Raw genomic sequence first — 15,490 nt, 5'->3', positions numbered from 1 at the left:
CTCAACAGTTCTAACCTTTGACTTGGTGGCTCCAAGGTAATATTTTTATGAGGATGTCAAGATACTGTGCTTACAGATTGTGCTTCCCGGGGAGTTTGGAAAACTCATGGAGTAGCTACCAGAGCTCTACAAAAAGTCTTAGTTGATAATTTTAGAGTCCCTACAAATTCAAAGAAGGGGCTGGTCGGGACAGAAGGACACCTTGTGTCTCATGTGGGAGGTGTAGCTGACTGAGCACCCAACCCAAATAAGCAAAGGAAAACTTCATAACTGGTAGGGCACACAGACATGGGGCTCCAAATGCCAGTCTGCATGCTAAATACAAAAGCAAAAGGTGCTTGAGTTTGACACCTCTATGCTTGGAACAAGACTAGAATGAAAAGAGGATTTTTACTTCAGGAAGTATGTCCTGGGTGAGCACCCCCTTTCCAAAAGTCTGGAAGAAGTTATGTACCAGCAACTGATCAAAACTGAAACACGAATTGTGATCAGAACTAGTGAGGTCAGATCCTGTGGTTGTCTCCACCTTGTTGGATTCTTACACCTTATAGGTCTGTCTTCTGAGCCATGGTTAGATTTTGCACACTGTATTTATTTCCTTTCCAGAAATATCTGAACTAAGGTGTATATATTTATTACATTGGTACAAAGGGACAAAATACTGGATGATGAAATAAAAACATAGAGTTACTAAGAGAATCCCTTCCTAAACTGGTCTGAGGTTTAGAATAGGAAGTGGGCAGGAACATGACCTTTCTGCCCTGCGATATGTAAGCAGAAAAATCATCTTCTACTTATAGAAAATGAATGGAGATACAGAATCACAGCATGGTGTGAGCTGGAAGGGGCCATAAGGACCATCCACTTCTACCCCTTGCTATGGGCAGGAACACCTTCCACTATCCCAGGTTGCTCCAAGCCCCATCCAGCCTGGCCTTGGACCCTTCCATGAATGGGGCAGCCACAGCTGCGCTGGGCAACCTGTGCCAGGGCTTCACAACCCTCCCAGGGAAGAATTTCTCCTTAATATCCCATTTATCCCTGCCCTCTGGCAGTGGGAAGCCATTCCCCCCTTGACCAAAGTCCCTCTCCAGCTCTCTTGGAGCCCTTTTAGGCACTGGAAGGGGTCTAAGGCCTCCTCGGAATCTTCTCTACTTTGGACAGAACAGCCTCAGCTCTCTCAGCCTGGCTCCAGAGCAGAGGTGCTCCAGCCCTCTGAGCATCTCATGGCCTCCTCTGGACTTGCTTCCACAGCTCCACATCCTTCTTGTGTTGGGGGCCCAGAGCTGGAGGCAGCTCTGCAGGTGGGGTCTCAGGAGAGTGGAGCACAGGGGGAGAATCAGCTCTCTCGACCTGCTGGTCACACTTCTTTATATGCAACCCAGGATATATTTAGCAAAAACTCCTTTCCACAATGACTAACACCTCACAGAAATACTATTGAAATACTAGAGTCTGCTATCATAATAAATATCTAGCTCTACAAAAGCATAGAAGTGACAAAAATAGCATCATCAGGGTGATGGCTACTTGACAGATTTCACAGAATGATTAATCCAATGAAAAAACCTGAACCTTGCAGAACTGTTGAAGAATTGATTGAGTGCACCAATTCAAAAATGTCTCTAAATAACACAGGCTACCATGAAAATAACACCAGCCCACTCATGAAAAGGCTATAGAATATTTGTCATCATGTATTTCATGAATGATGTGAACATTTTAAAAGAATATTGTTTAAAATATTGTTTTCAATTCACTGGCCTTCATAAGAATTCAGAGATAGGTATATCACAAAAACCAAGTTAGAAACCTTTAAAACACAACTTTGGAAAGGTCATTTGTCTACGTTTGGCATCGTGATTTCTATGTTGGTTGAACAAAGCCAAGATGAAAAATCAGAACAAAAAATTACCCAAGTACCAGGCCAGCACCACAAATCACTTCATCACAGACTCAGCAGTGGGGCTGGACTTGATTGGATTGCTTTGCCATTCAGAAAAGATTACTCAGGGCCAAATAGCAACCCACTCTGCTGATATAGTATAAGGTAAAATTAGAAAATTCATTTAAGTTAATCTGCTCCATGGCCTGGCTACAGAACTGCCACAACCAATTGCACATCTGGCAATGATTTTAGAGTGAGAGCTCTGGCATTCAGTAATCCTCCCTCTCTGCTCAGCACTGGTGAGGCACATCTGGACTGCTGGGCCCGTTTGTGGGCTTCTCCATACAAGAGAGAGTCAAGTGAGTCCAGCCAAGGGCCACCAAGGCAGTGAAGGGAGTGCAGCATGGCTCATGTGAGGGAAATCTGAGAGCTGGGACCTCTCAGCCTGGGGAGAGAAGAGTCTGTCTCATTAACGTGTGCAATAGCTGATGTGAGAGTGCAAAGATGACTGAAGCTGACCCTGCTTGGTGGTGTCCTTTAAGAGGACAAGAAGAAATGGGCACAAAGTGAAACACAGGAGGTTCTGGTCAAACACAAAAAACCCCTTTTCACTCTGAAGGTTATCAAGCACTGGAACAAGTTGCACAGAGACATTGTGGAATCTCCATCCTTGGAGACACTCAACACCTGACTGGACCTTGCCCTGAGTAGCCTCAAAGTTTTTGTTATCCTGTGATCCCATTGTTGAAGCAAGCAGCTCTGAAGGTGCCAAGAAGAGCAGAATGGAAGGAGAGGGGCAAAAGGGCACCAGGCAATGAAAATTTAACATGTAAGAGTCCATTTCTTCCTTCACACTGCTGTAAAACAGGGTGACTCCAGTGAGCACAGGGTGGCTGTGCAGCTGCAGCAAGCAGAGCAGATGAAAGCTCTGAAAGATTACCCAGCTCCCACAGCAGCACTTTAATATCTCTATGACTGATCTGTAATTTCTGCTTGTTTCAGGCATCAGGCACCCAAAACCCCACACTTCCTTAGACTCCGTGTTCCTAGACATGCCTGGAGAGGCGGTGGAGTCACCTGAACAGAGAACACAGTGATCCAAGGCGTGGGCAACCTCCTGCCTACTGCATGAGTAGTTCAGCTATGAGAGGCTGCATTAAGTGCTGAGTGCAGAGGCACCCAAGGAGGTTACTGTCTCATCCAGCCAATTATACTTTTTTTCCACCTCTCAGGTTTTCATTTCTTTTTGCCCAAAATTATACTTAAAGAACCCCTCTGTGTCCCACTTGGAAGCACGCCCTTGCAGTCCAACAAGGAACGTACATCACCGCTGCTGCTGGGCTTTGACCAAGCACCTATTTTAAAGAGAGGAGGGAATTCTGCCAACTGATGATTGGGGCTGGCTCTCCACTCCTCTGCTCCTCAGGTGTCAGAGATGCACTGACAGCAGCAGGGTAGCACAGGTTGCCACAGGACGGGTAAGAAGTCACTGCTCCCAAGTTGCAGCCTGACACAGAGGAAACCTGAATGACACAACTGTCAGTGACAGGCAATAGTGGGGCTGCTCTGGCAGCTCTAGGAAGGAGATCCCAGACATTTCTCTAAGGTAATTTTTCTACTCTGGTTACTTCTACTTTCCAAGTACTCACACACAAGGGAGCAGCAGGGGAAGGGCAAATTTCTCCTCTCACTGGACCTGACAGTTTCACTGGCCTCAGCACATGCATCTGTGTAAAAATAAAGATGATGTGGCTGGACTGGCAGGGTGTGTGTACACCCCATCTGACAGAGGGCTGCTCCCCCTCTTCAGTTCCAGCCAAGCTAGAGGGAAACAGGAGCTGCATGCACCTGGATAACCTGGGATGGGGTGCTTATGGCACTGTGAGGGCATCTCCAAAACAACCAGGAAGGCCTCTGTGAAATGTGTGTTGAACAACAAACAAAGCTACCTACAGTATGATTTCCTGTAGTGAGCTCAGACCATCCCCCCACTCCCTTTCCTCTCAGCCTCAGTAAAGATATGTCAGATTTACAGGATCATCTCTCCTGCCTCTGCGTCAGTGAAACTGTACTAGATTTTGCAAGTGAATCTCCCAGATAAGAAATGCAAATCAATTTGTCTCTTTTTTCTTTATTGTGCCAGTACCAAAAATATGTTCTCTGGGATTAAGCAAAGGATTGTCAGGCTGCACGAAGGCTGCGGGGGAGAAGGGAGGGGGCAGAAAGGGTGAAGTGAGGGGTAAAGAGAGAAATCTGTAAATCCAAAGCAGGTTGTGGGAATGAACTGTGCTTCATTTCTTCACAAAATCTTGGAATAGAGATGAAAAAGCAATGACTAGATGAGCACTGACAGTAGCATAAAGCAGCAGCCACCACCTGAAAAACGCAGGTGGCATTTGCACTGCTCTTAGTTTATTTTCCAATGGTGAAATCTCCTCTTTTTGATACATTACTTTTCTCTGATGTTTGAAAAGTACTTTCCCTCTAAGAGTCACCAAGGAAATCTTCCACAAAAAGAAAGAGAACAGGATCCAAAGGAGAAGCAGAGCAAGGAGATTCACATATACTTCCAGATTACTTTTTTCTAAAGATAGATGTTACAAACAAAACCAAAACCAAACCACTTATCTCCTCTGAAAGAGTCCCTGATTCCTGCCCATTTGTCTTGCAACACAGCAGGAAACCTTCATCTTACTGAAGAGATTTAGTTGCTCCAGACACCTCAAAACTCAAATGTGATGTACCAACCCAGAGCACTGCTTTGCCTGTTGTGCAATCTGGCACGGCCAAAGAAATGACATCACCTCACACAAACAAGGTCAGAGTGATGCTTCAGTTGAACTGCAAAAGGCACCCGTGCTCTTCTCCTCACCAGCCCTTTCTTCTGGAACAAATCAGAACCCACTGGGATCCTAAGAGCTTTATTTATCAATCAGTAATTCACTGCTGTTGTACTGTGGCATCGAGAATTAACAGTCCAGGGGGTTATTTCATTACAACCTCATATAAGTGCATAACAAGAGAAACAATAGAGCTGGAATCCAATAAAAAAGCAATATTGGAATAGTTTTGTTCATTTTGAAAAGTAATAGGCAAAGTCTGAGAAGAGCCTGGTAGACAAGAAGGCAATGGGGTGGTTTCCAGTTTGCAGTGTATGACATTCCTAGGCATATATTATCTTTTCCCTTTTTTTCTCTCTGTGAGAATCCTATAGCTTCTCCCTCTTTTGAAAACCTGTGCTCTGAGGACATGACAGAAGCTCCCAGTAAATGTGAAGCACACACAAACAGCTTAGAAATTATTGCTAGAAAAATAGAGGTATAAAACAGTTTTTAGCATCCTTTGCTTCTTTCACCAAAAGGAAATCCACAGAGTTCTCATTGACATCAGCCTGCATGGTATGGATCAGGAACAGTGATTTTTATCCACTCATGAAACCAGATTTACACCTACAATCACAACAGAATTTTGCCATGCTAAAGATGTTACTTAATCCATCTCCCACCCTTCTGAAATATCTGCTTTAGAGAACAGTTCAGACCTCTGGGTTAGCTTGACTGCCTTAGTTTGCATTTCTAACTGGTTTCCCATCATATTTAAATGTTTGGGGAGGGGGAAGAAAAACCAAAACAAAGCACCAAAACTGCCTAGGTTGGCACTAGCATCCCAACTGTCTTGGTGATGTAATAGAAAACTCTGAGGTTATGGCAAGGTATCCACATCCTCCAGCGACCCAGCAGCAGTGATGAGGGGCTTCCTTCCATCCAAGCTAGAGGGAAACAGGAGCTGCATGCACCTGGATAACCTGGGATGGGGTGCTTATGGCACTGTGAGGGCATCTCCAAAACAACCAGGAAGGCCTCTGTGAAATGTGTGTTGTAACTCTGCGGAAACTGAATACCAGGACAACTGGAAATTCTTCTTTTTTTTCCCAGCACTGGGTACTGATGTCTGTTGGCTGGGTTTGACAGGTGACCACTGCAGAGGTGGCAGCCTGGGTGCTGGCTAGGCAGGGTGAAGAGAGCAAAGATAACAGACTGATCTGCCTGAAAGACCATCAGCATTGAATATGATCTGCCCTTGCACTTACTGGCAAACTCATTATGTGACTCCTCCAGCCCAACTAAAGAGCAGCTGCTGATTTGCATGCACCACCACTCAGGCCATGATTACTGCTGACATGACATGAGCTGTATAAAGGGCTCCTTCAGAAGGGATTGTGTAAGCTGAATAAAGGCTGTTAGCTTTTATGCTAAAGAAAATGCTATGCATCAAGTCTATTAGATTTGCATTGCACAAGAATTACTCCAAATAATGGATGAATCTTTAATGCTGCTACTGAAAAAAACCCAAATTTCTAACAAACAGGAAGAGAAGGCCAAGTGAGAAGGTAATGGAGATTTCTTTTTATTAATAAGGATTGAGAGGGCAAACCAAAGGTTTTACTAAAATGCTATTTTTAAAATGATTTTCCACATGAATGGTTCATTGTATTTACCCAGCATTGCAAAGGTGCCTGCTAAGTCAGCCCAGCTTGGGAAAGAGGTGCTTTTATACTGCTAACTACTCCAGGCTGTCAAAAAAAAAAAGGTTTACACCTAATCTAACATGTTTTGAAATAAAAGGGGACAATCCTGAGCCCACTGGAGGGGATGGCAAAACTGTAAACCGTTCTGGGTCAGGATTTTTGTCTCTTTTTAAACTCTGTGTAAGCAAATATTCCTGTTGGATGCAGAGTGCTCCAGAGAAGCAGCAAAGATGAGCAGAGCTCACCTTACAGCAACGTGCAGTGGAGACAGCCCCAAGCTTTAAGCAAGGCAAAAGTGAAGCAAGATACCCAATGGTTGGCTCTTAAGCAGTAAAAATAAATAATGCCAATTTTGGGCTAACTTGGCAACATCCCTGGACTCTAAAACCCCATATGGTTTGAATTTGGAAGGGTTCTTGATACAGTTTATAGGCAAGAGAGACGTATAAAAATCTTCATGACCTTTTGGATGGGCAACTTAACTACTCAGCAAAGCAAAACTCTCAGTGTTATATCACAGGCTACTGTGCACTTCACTGAGATTGTTTCTGCAGGTACCTGAGACAAAAGAACTTGCACCCCAAAAGGATGGACAGAGATGTCTGTGCTTGCTGAGATGTTCTCTTATGCAAAGGAGGTGAGATTGTGGGTGAAGGAGTAGGAGTGAAGCCACTGCAGTCAATTCACTTCTGACAAAAGCCAGGTAGGAAGCACAGAACAGACACCCTCTTCAGAAGTGGCTGAATAAACCTTCCGCAAGAGACAACTTGCAAAATATTAGTCTGACTTTTGGCTGCTTGCTTTGCTGTAGTGTCCACTCAGAAACCCATGAGAATATGGACATTCAGGATGCAACAGGAGAAAGAAGGATAGAGTCAATATTTTAACATGTGTTTTAATTTCAAGCCAGTGCTCTACACAGACACAAATTTCAACCAACTTTAAATGCTTAAAAATCAGCATAAAATTTTGCATTTAACCTAAACAAAAGAATCACTATCAGGGATTAATTGGGATGCTTGTCTGACTGCATTGACTGGTGAAATACTCTATAATAATGTAGATGCTACGAATAATAATAATAGTAATAATACAGTTTAAACAAATTGCCCTCCAAGTCATACTAGCAGAACATGTTGGGGGAGGAAACCAGCAGCCACCATCAGCACTGCCACCAGGAAAAGCACCAGCAGAACTGTGGCCTCAGATGAGCCACTACCAAAAGCATCAAGAGGAAACAGTTTCTGTTATTACAGCTCCCCAAGGCCTTTCCTGGCAAGATTTGGTGGTGTTGATTATGGGAAGGCTGATATGGTGCAGGCAGAGAAATGAGCCTTCTGACCACCAGTGCATTATCTTAATTGTAGTTTTTATAGGATAGCTTAACAAACAAAAAACAAACCAAACCAAATCCAGAGGTATGCAAATTTTTAAATTATCATCAATTCAGTGGTGGCATTTAAAATAAAAAGCACAGAATTTCCTGTGTTCCTTTCTCCCCAGACTTTTAATTAATTATTCATGCTCAACATCAGAGCATAGGGGAGAGCTAAAGATTCAGAAGCTGAAAAGGTCAACAGGGACAGTAGCCTGCAGGAAAATTAAAGGTATTTCTTGCTCTCCTTCAGCTAGAAATACAGACACTGGGACCCTATCCAACAGGAAGGGCATCTGGGCTAAAGAGAATAGGCATATGGATTGATCAGTGCCAGAATGGGTACTGCCAGCAATGAGACACAGCTTAAAGAGGAGGCAGGAGAGCATCACTGGGTTTGTTACAGTCCATAGAGGTGCACACCAGGACACTCTTGGGGTTTAGCAGTTTTCTCTCCCAACACAGAAAGTATGGAGACACAGGTACTTTTTGGCAGGTTGGCACCCATGGAAGGATTATGGTTGAGGGGGTCTTGATACCTTCAGTGCCAGTGAGCTCAGAAAACCTGAGGAAAGCAAGCTGGAGACATCCAGCACAGAGGCCTCAAACTTGGCTGCTCTGCCAGAACTCACCCAAATTAAATAGAAGTAGAATTAAGACAATATTCCTAGCATTTCAGTCTTTTCAACTCTCCCCCTTCTGCCTATTTTTCCTATTCTAAAAGGAAAAATTCTTAACTTAGGAAAAAAGAAGCCCTTGTTCAATGCTGCTTCCCACTCTGCTAATTCATACCACCTCCTGCACCCCCCTGAGAGTCTGTTCTACAGCACAGACAAGTGTCTGCTGGCAATCCCAGCACTCACAAAAATCATGAGTCAGTCATTAAAATATATCAGAGTTTTAATACCCTATATGAATAGATTTCTTTTTGCCCTTGGGTTATGAATTAGTTTTATTTCCACTGTTAAACTGCTTAAAAAACATACCTTCAAGTCCAATGCCTTAAATAGGAGATGAAAGACTGACCCACCATTTGATATCAAGGTTGACCAGACCAGGAAAAGACTCATAAGATTCAAGGAAAGTCCTGGCAGAGGGCCCTGGAGGTTGCTATGGGTAAGGGGTGCTCAGTCACCCCCAGCAGCTGGGCAGCTCCAGGCCTAACTTACAGCAGTTTTTAGGGTGCAATGTGCCTGTGCTTTTTGTCAAACGATTTTCCTGCCTATCTGAGCATAAAGGTAATGAAAAATTGTATGTAGCCCATCAATTACTTATGCATTCTCTATTAATATTTCAAGGTTTGTAGGCATAAATAAACAAAATTAATTAGAAATTTGCAATCTTTTTCTTCTCAATATTTTCCTTTCACACCAGTCCTACTTAGAGAACCTCACATGTATATCTTTATTTGTCTGCCACAAATCATTCCATGTGATGTCTCAGCAAATAGAAGAGTTTTCTCCTTACATCCAGTGGTATCAAACACACACACTGGGAAATCAGCCACAGACATTTGACTTGGCAGAGCTGCCACACAGTGCAGTACCTGAGCTCTGGCAGGGAAAATTCATCCCTTGGTCACCAACATCCACAATGAAGCCCAAGAATGTTTCTAGTTATACTAAATACAACAGTGGGAAGCAGATGCAAAGGGGTGGCTGTAGGACACTGGCACCTCTTTAGTAATCACATACTTCTATGTATTTCATATATACATAGTTCACCACTATTTGATTCACAGAGACATAACTAAAGCACATTCCACCAGCAAAGAAAGAGCCAAATGAGTCACACAATTGAAGGTATTTATATGGCTACCTTCTCTCTGCACTAACTATATGTCTGCCTGTTTCTTTTTTTACTCTTAAATAAAATTTGCTTTATTCTCTTACTGCATTCCTCTGCTTCCCCATGCTCATTTTTTTTCTAATCTCCTTTTTCTCTCCAACATCTTGTATATGTATCGGTACAGATCGGTGTCCAGCCACGCAGAGCACACTCATTGTGCTCTAAGTCAAATGGATAGGACTGGTTTGGACTCAGCACCTACTCCATCATCCTCCTTCCCCTCAGGACTAGTATTTTGTCCCTCATAAGCCTACTGGGAATTACTTGAGTAGTTCCACACATCATGCTGTCTACACATCATGCTCTGGTCAGTTCCCATACAGACTTTTGCTGTGCAGGAATACACAGTTACTGTTGTTTCAGCATGAATTTCCACTCCTCTACCTATCTCTGTTTCCATGAGCCTCAAGCACTGAGGGTCCTGTCCCAGTCCTTGGGGAGATCTTTCCTTGGGTCATCAGTTGCTGCTTTCCATTTTCTTTTTCCCCAGTGGCATTTTAGCTTTTTTCATGTCCTTTTAGGGCTATGGCTATGCTACCTATTCAGGTGGGAACAAGACTCTTTTCCTTCTCACTTCAATTTCTTTACCCCCTTCAAACCATACTAGCTGACCTCTTTTCTGGCAGGTCATCTTTGCTGGGGAGTAGCAGGAGTGGGGCTATCCCAAGGATGCCCTCAGCAGACACAGCAAGAGAAAGAACCAATCTTGGATCAATCCAGGAATCCCAAAGAGCCTCTCAGGAGACAAGGCTGGAGACAGAAATCCCAGGGCAGCACACAGACCAACCCTGAGCCCAGCTGGAGCACACCCAGGCCCGCAGCAGGGAGTGGGGGATCCAGGTGAGGCTGCTCAGGGCAAAGGAAGTACATTAGTGCCCTCAGGGCCCTCACAGTCTCCTCCACATTTACAAAGCAACCAAAGTTTATTTGAAATGGTTTCTCACAGCATTATACACAAGCACCACATCCACTGCAGTGACAGCATGGATGGCAGTGACACCTCTGAGCTATGCAGCCTGGGAAGAACTCATTTCTAAATTACAACCATTGATCACCAGCTGTAATGTTTTCTATTGAAAATTTAATCAATAAAAGGGGGAAGTACAAAGTTTTATTAAATTGGGTCAATAAAGACTTTCATTAAACTCTCCATAAAGAAATTTTTGAGAGTATTACCTTTTCAGAAGGTTTGCCAAACAATTATTCTTTTTGACAACACATTTCAAAAGGGGCATTACAGAAATGTACAGAAAGCACTCTTTGAAGAGAATATAAGCAGTCCCCTCTGGTGAGCCCTGTGACTGAGAGCATGTAAATTTTAAAGTGTACAGACCATCTTCATGAGCATTCAGCCTATACAAATGGCTGACCATGCCTTTTTTTTTTTCCTTTCATAGACTTTTATTGGGGAAACTGATTGAGGAGCATCAGAGACACCAGCCTCTCTTGCTAGAATTCTGAGTAGAGCATTTCTTACATCTCTAAGACCTTGGTGATGTCAGTGTATTATTCTCTATAGCTCTGGACAATTGCTATTAGACTAGATCAACTCTCTAGTCTATCATCCTTTTTTGGAAATTTAATAAGTAATATATCGATTTTTTACAATGCTTTTTACAATTAACTTTTCATAGAAAAACCCCCAGTCCTGTGAATCCAGTACAAGGGGAAGAAAATGCCTCACTTTCTCAAGCCTTACTCCTTGCTATCCATCTTTTCTGCTTGCAGGCTTACCCATTGATATTTGGGGAAGAGTTCTCCCTTTTTTTCCTATTTGACCCCTTGAAATGGTTTCCCTTTTCCTCTTCATAATCTCACTGCTCATTAATTCCATGCTCCTTTTCTCTTAGCCTGTTCCTACCAGCTGCAAACTTCTTTCTCATGATTTTGCCTCTCTCTTTACCCTCTTTCCCAACCACAAAGCTCCCCTCCCTGCCCCTCATATTCCCTGCCTTCCCTCTCCCCTCTCTCTTACCCCTGCACCCCTGGAGAGGCACCAGCTCCTATGACATCTTTCCCAGGGGGTAGTCAAAGGCAGGGCACAAGTAGAATGGTGGTTAACAGTACTTTTCACCATTAGAAACGCTAAAAATAAGATGTAAAATCTTGTGAAGATGGTGCATACATCTTTGTTTATCAGTAGCAAATATTTTTACCGCAAGAGGTTTGGTCATTCTCTAGAGCAGAAAAATGTTCTGCAGTTCTCACGTTCAGAATATGTCAGTGTTTAGTAACACTGCACAGGAATGAATCTGAAATGAAGTTTTAGTGGTTCTCTGCAGATTTTAGCAGTTTCGAGCTAGAATAATTGGATAAATGGAGTTATGAAAGTGAAATGTAGAGTTTATGACTTTGCAGGAGAAAGACATTTTTAAACTTTTAAATATTCATCCTAAGGCCCTCCACTTTGCTTCATTTTCTTTTTAAGTAATTTACAAGTATGAGTTTTATATTCTGCCCCCAAAATATTCCGCTGACATTATGTTGCTTTTGTCTGAGCAGGAATAAAGTGAGTGTGATGCACAATTACAACTCTGCCCTTTGTCTGAGCTAGGAGACTGAAATGTGAGGATCAAAAATCAGTGTGGAAAGATATTGGCTATAACTACATCAGGTAGTTATTTTAAATTATTGTTCCATTTTTCAGGCACTTCATGGACAAAGTTTTAAGAAAAACAGGATGTAAGTAGGATGGCTCTCTTACACTGCTGTGCACAGGCATCTCTGTGATTGATGATCAGTTGCATATCTTTGAATTCCTTCTTTTATTCTTGCAATCACAGCTGCATCCCAGTGGAGACTACAGCTTCTCCAAGACAGCACATTTAGCAAGAAGTTATAAACAGAGCTCAGCAGAAAAGTTTCTTCTGACTTGTGTCTCTGCAAAATTCCTGATTTGTTAAATCAAAAGGAAAAAACAGAGACACTACATCAAAATATTATTTAAAGCACATGCCCCTCAAGATTTAGATTATTTGGCCATGAACAGCAGTCTCAAGTGGGAAAGTAGATATTTTAAAAACAAAATTGGAGACAATCCATCTAAGCAAAAGAGGTCTGTCAGTTAAAATACGATTAAGTATCATTAATTTCTTTGTAGCTTCCTGTTGAAATATCACCAGTTGCCTTTGCTCACAAGTAAAAAACCAAGAAATTTACATAGATGTCCTAATGCAGATTTTCAGAGTTTATTAAATATGAATGAGAAAGGGAATGTCTAAAAAAAAAATCTTCTCAAACATTATAGAAATTAATTTACAAGAATTTACGCTGCTGTAGCAGTAAAACATTGAAATTAACTGCTGCATGGATTATCCCAGCGTAAGGTCTGAAATGTTAATTCAGCTAGGGGAACCTCAGCTATCAGAAAATGAAAATTCTCATGGTGTTCAATTTTTTGCTGCTACTTTCTCCAACTACTGGTAGACCTGTTATGCATGATAACAACTCTCAGTCTCTTGTAGGCAGCAAGGCACTTGCATCCAGCACACAGGATTTTGCAACGTAACTCAAATAAAGGATCTCAAAGTTACTGAAGTTCCAAAAATCTTTCACCCTTCAGTTTCTGAGGTGGTTCCAGTTTAATTGTCTTCACTCCTCTGGAAGGAAAAAATTGCATATTCAAAGCAGGCCATTCTCAGTTCATGGTGTAAGGGACCATGATTTGTTAAGAGTTTTTAATTCCTGCTGCTGAAGGAGAAAAATTCCTGGTGCCGTGGCAAATGCCCTGCCAAGGATCTCATGGGCATTGAGGCCCCAGCTCCCTGGGTGGTGCCACGCTGCCCCAGCAGCTGGTAACCATCACCCACCACACACGTCCCATCCGCGGCAGCATCATCGCAAGATGCTGCTGCGACCTCCCCCCGCCAGCCTCTGGTTCCTGCTCAGCCCACAAAAGGATGAGCTGACGAGCCAGATCAGGCTTATTTTTATCCTGGATCCTTTCCCCAGCCTCATCTGCCATGTGGCCCTGCAAATGGCTGTGCTGGCAGAGCGCAGCAGCCAGAACAGGGGTCAGGCTTGGGGCCAGGTCGGTGTCCATGCCAGGCCAGCGCTGGCTGCAGCCCTGCCCAGGGCTGACAGGAGGCAGGGTGGGAATCCTGATCCATTGAGGTGTTCCTTGAGCTTCCTGCTGCAGCTCCCTCTGCCCCAAAGGTGTTGGCAGCCACTAGAGAGAGGGCAGTTTAGGATTCGGGTAATCATTCAGTGTTCCACATACCCAATGCTGGCAGCATCAGGCCCCATCAGGCCAGGCTCAAAAGTGGTGTCCTGGGCTCTTACAGAGACCGTGTCCATACCCCTGTGCCCCACAGACCTGGCCTGGCTGACCTGCCTGCACACAGAGCTGGTGCCACTGCCCTCAGCCTGCCCCAGACCTGTCCTGCTCCTGCTGGGAAAGATGCTCTGGCCCTCTGCTCTGCTTGCCTGCAGGGAAGGAGGCAGCCTGACAAGGGACAGAGGAAGAGAATCATCCAGAGGAAAACAAGCAGGGGTTTTAGACTTCAGTTAGACATTGGCAATACAATGGAACAGAGAAAAAGGGCATTTACAGCCTCATTCATTGAACTGTGTTACTTGAGTACCTTGAAGGGACCAATAATAATAAGACTGGTTTATTCCACTTCCTTTTTTCTGCTCTTATGAAATTTTTCAGTATTACAAAGAATTTTACGACTGAATATTTTTGTCCTTATAAATGGGGGGGGGGGGGGGGGGGGGGGGGGGCTTAATAAATTCATAAATACACTAGAACCACCAGAGTCTAAAATTCAAATCCACAAAGTTTGTGGAACATGCTACTTCAAATGTTGCTGGTTTACAGTTCCATGAATCAATAATATCAGAGACAACCACAGTGAAGCCCATCAGCTCTTTGAGCATATGGTACCTGTTTATAGCCAAAAATGAGGAGATGTCATTTGAATTGAACAGGGGAAACAGAAATAATGAATAACCCTCAGCAGATTTAGAAGGAGAAGCTGTTGAGCAGTCCACAAATAGCTGGTATTCAACACCTGTACACTCCTATATCTGAGAATATATTTAAAATAGAAACTTTGAACCTTTAGTTGTTTTTATGAGGTCATTAATTAAACACAGATTAAGTGTGAATTCCTGCAAGCATTCAGTTGCAGTGTTCCACATTAAGTGGTATCTATTTACAGTTACCAGCAAGCCAAGGGTTTTTGGGGTTTTTTTGACTGGCTCAGCTAGATTTTATTTTTGTAACAAAATGCCAGCTCAAGATGGAAACATTACAAATAAAAACTAAAGGGCCTGGCTCACTACTGTACTATTTCCAAAATACAGCAAGATAACAGTATGAGCTAGATCCCTGCCTTAGCTGCACCTTCATCACATGTATATTTATTCTGGAATTCCTGCAAGGTAAAATGGCTCTTGGTGAGATTCAAAACACACAATTCTGTAGATGGAGGGATCCTGCGGTGATGACTCCACAGCAAAGATCAAACATTTTCATAAAACAGTCCCACCTTATTCCCTCATGTTCCCACCTCTCCTGAGGTCCATCATGCATCATTAAATGGGAGTAGAAGGCAACTGTTGGTGAAAAGCTGTTTTTGCCGTGGGTTTCCCTGTGGGAGACTCCCAGCACAGAGAGCACCCCCAGGTGCCCATGGCAGATGGTTTTAGGGGACCATCCCCAGCTCCTGCAGAGCCCAGCCAGAGCACGATGCAACTCGGCCTCTCTGCTCTGGTTTTAGACAAGGCACCCTAACTTTAGCAGATGACCCTTCCAATGTGCAGTGATCTGAGGTGCTTGATGAACACAGGGGATTCACAGGTCTTGGAAAAGCTTTGATCCCACAGAACAAAGAGTCAGTGGAAT

This window comes from Corvus hawaiiensis, chromosome 16 (assembly GCF_020740725.1).
Source record: "Corvus hawaiiensis isolate bCorHaw1 chromosome 16, bCorHaw1.pri.cur, whole genome shotgun sequence".
Taxonomy (NCBI): domain Eukaryota; kingdom Metazoa; phylum Chordata; class Aves; order Passeriformes; family Corvidae; genus Corvus; species Corvus hawaiiensis.
Note: the sequence above shows the minus strand (reverse complement) of the source record.